Below are 3,775 nucleotides of genomic sequence, written 5' to 3'. Positions count from 1 at the left end.
GCTAAAAGCAACTGAAGACTGCCGGATGAAATGTGCAGCTTTTATAGAAGAATTATTAACAGGCACTGTGAATTTTGTTGACTTATCAACTTTTTATCAACCACTCAAACCCTTTGAGGGAGAGGGGTGTCAGGGACAAGGCATCAGCTGTTATTGCTGAGCCAGAACCTTCACAAACACTTTTGTTCTCACTTCACCAACTGAATGCGCTGCAAGTACCTTTTGAAACAAATGCTTAAAAGTATTAAAACTTCCAATTAAAAAAAAAAAAAAGTTAAAGCCAAAATATTTATTGTGTAAGAAAAACTACTAACTATCTTTATTCACTGGAAGTACCCAGTGCTATTGCAGTCTGTGCTGACTCTGCCCAGGTTATCCTGACCTGACCAGAAGGCACACAGCTTATCTAACTGATAGTGTCCCAGCAGGATTGTGAAAAATCCCTGGGCAGCCCTCCTGTGGCATCATGCTGATACCCACCTTGCTGTGAGCAGGACAGACTGTCACCCACAGCACTGGTCTCTGGGGACGGGGACTTCACCTGATAACACAAACCTCCTGCCATTGTCACGTAGGCCATGGCTAAACACCGCTGATGTTCATGCTTCCCTTACCTGCCTTCTCTTACAGGGCCAACATCTTACAGGGCCCCTTTCATGGGTGCAATTAGCCGTAGAGGGGTGTAGGTGAGGGCTGCCGCCATGATAGGCAAGGCTGACGGATGTTACAGACACAGATCTTTTGGTTTACAAAAACGTACAAAGTGTGGTTCACCCAAACTCATTCTACATCATGCAACAAGGGGCAGAACCTTCACCCCATGCTGGTCCCCCCTTCTGCCACTGGTAGGCATTTTCCCTGTGCCTTTGGAGGCAGCCCCACCAATCCCTCATGCTGCTCTTGGCTCCAGGGCTTGGCTTGGTCCCTGGGGCTCCTGGTCCCCCACAGCCAGGGCACGGAGCTGGGCATGGCCGGAGCCACCCGCACCGCTCCCGTCAGGAGCCCGCACAGGGAGGGTTACAGCAGCCCTGGGACGGAGGGGTTCGTGGTGGCACAGTTTGGCCTCCGTTTGCCCACCATCCTCCTCCTCCATGGGTGGGGAACAAAAGCTGCTGCCCAGGACACTGTGGGAAGGAACCAGATTCAGCTTCTCATCAACAGATCAGTGGCTCCTATCCAAGACAGCATAGTTTTCATAATGCTCTTCAGCTGATGGGTTTTTCTAATTGGCAGTTGGGATGTAATTTACAACATCTGACAAGCTGTGGATTTTGCTTCTAGATCAAAGATTGCATCTGCAGGGTGAAAAAAAATAAATAAATTTTGAAGCATGGCATGTACTTCACTGTGTTTTTACTGGCACTATATTCTGGTCTCATTTGTTTTAGCTCCTTCCCTTGTAAAACTGATGTCACATGACAGAAAAGCCAAGCCGTTCACTAGTGACTTCTGTCATGTCTTTGGTGATGTGGTAAATGGTAAACGTAGCTAAAGGGTTTGAGTATACAGCTACTGGCAACTGGCTCAAAAGCTAATATATTATGGCATAACTATATGCAGCTGCACAGGATTTAAAAAAAAAAAACAAAACCAACCACCTTGTGGGCAGTGAGGATGCAAGGTCAGTGGCAGCACAAGCAGAAGACCACTGCTGTGATGGCAGATTAAATTCAAAAACATTTGTATTCAGTGTCTCAATTTTGTAACACGAGATAACTAAAACACCACACTGCAACAGCGACACTACAAACCAAACACTCCTCAAAATATGGGTCCTCCCTGGGGCTGTACAGACTGTGCCTGGCTGCAAGGGCAGCATCTCCCCAAAATCCCCAGCCCCGGGCTTGCAGTCTCGCTCCCATCCCATGCCCCCACACCCCCGGTCACCCCAGCTGTGTTGGTGACACAGGTGGGATCATCTACGCTTCTGCTCCAGGTGCAGGCAAAACCTCTTGGTGATAGCTTTGCCTCTGGCGGGTTTCTTTATAGATCTGAACCCTCTTATTTTCTAGATCATTTCTCCAGTACATCAAGAATGATTTCAACTCCCAACCTGTCCCCCCCTACACTCACACCCCTTTCACGCTTCATATTTCTCTGAAGGATATAACCTGAATTAAAAAGAGAAAGGAAAAACAAAAATCCTAAAAAAAATTGAGAGGGTGATGAAGAACTTTGCTGTGCCCAGGACCTGCCCTGGACAGCATTTCCTTCTAGCTGTGCTCAGCTCTTTCTGCAGGGGCCATGGGGGAGAGGGTCAGAGGCTGGCTGAGACCCCCCCTCAGCCCTTCACAAGGTGGACACCCACAGCCTGCAGTCCCACGGGTGCTCCGGCTGCTGTGGTGGTTGGGTGACACTCACCCGTGGGTCTGCTGCCAGGGGCTTACTCCTGAGCACATTGCACCCCTTGCACCTGAGCGCAGGGGCTGGAAGACAAGAGTCTCCCCAGAACTGTTTCCCAGCCTCAGCAGGCCAGGAAGAGAAGAACCCCATGGGCTGCCCCACCCCGGAGCTGGGAGCTCATTCCTATCTTGCAAACATATGCCTTTGGTATTGAGGACATTACTTTTCCAAACTATAAGATTCACATCCAAACAATAAAACTCACATACGTGCAGCCATTGAAGGGAATAAAGCTGCTAGCCAGTGATTACCTCTCTACCCCACACTGTCATAGGTAAACGCCGTTTTTAATTCATTGGTTTCTACTGATTTTAAGAACCAAATAACTTGCTTCTCTTTTAGTTAATTTACAGAAGAGCTACATTTTTAACAATTCAGCAGGATCACATTCTGCTTTGCAATAATAAATATACAAAAAAGGAATGTGTGTTCAGTCAGTAATAAGAATGGCTGGATGTGTGTGTTTTCATTCGGAGAACACTGATGAATTAAGGCAGATAAACTTATAGTGCAATACTATTTCTGTTGAAATTTGTGCAAAACTACTTATGATTTAAGCTACTAACCATCTCATTGACATCGATGGTTATCTCTACACCATCTCCTAAGGCAATTCTCTGAAAAACAAATTCACCCAGCATTCATACTCAGCCTGCAAGCACAATCTTAGGGGCAAGCAGAAAATATCTGCCAGATCTGCTGGAATCCTTTGGGCTCCAGAGCTCATGGCAGACAAGTGTATCCCTCACCGTGCCCACGCAGACCTGCGGTGGGTGGGCAGGAGACAGAGCCCGCCTGCTGATGGAGGTCACAGCGAGGGCTCATGCCAGGCGCAGAGGCTGGAGCATCTCACCCAAATTGCAAAGGTCTGTCTCTGCTTCAGACCCTTTGGCAGATGTCATGCTTGGGTAACTCCACCATGTCCTATCAAAGCTCCCTCATTCGCAGTAGTTTCTGCATGTGGTGCATCAGGAACGTAATATGTTCTTGACTCCCTCAAGCAGCCTTCTCTGGTGGCATGAGATCCAGGCTTATTCTCTGATCTTGCTGTTTCCTGTGGCGGCAGCAGCACATCACATAGTTATCGCAGAGCACCATGGCTGCGCTGCTGCTGCAGAGGGTGCTGGTCATGCAGAGGTGTTCTGTTGCTGCACAGGATCCCAGCGCCAGGGAAGAAAGCACCAGGAGAAACAAGCAGGAGCCTGGTACCCCAGCTACCCCGCCCATATCCCCCGGTGGGGCCTGACACAGGCACATGCTTGGTGCACCAGAGGCAGTCACAGCCTCAAGAGAAGTCTATGAAATGGGGGGTGAGGAGAAGCAACACAGACCTCCTCTTTCCATAACCAGTGAAATAAGGAAGCCTTCAGAA

The sequence above is a fragment of the Tyto alba genome, unplaced genomic scaffold, assembly GCF_018691265.1.
Source record: "Tyto alba isolate M040663 unplaced genomic scaffold, T.alba_DEE_v4.0 Super-Scaffold_1000006, whole genome shotgun sequence".
Classification (NCBI taxonomy): Eukaryota; Metazoa; Chordata; class Aves; order Strigiformes; family Tytonidae; genus Tyto; species Tyto alba.
This window is presented reverse-complemented; position numbering follows the sequence as displayed.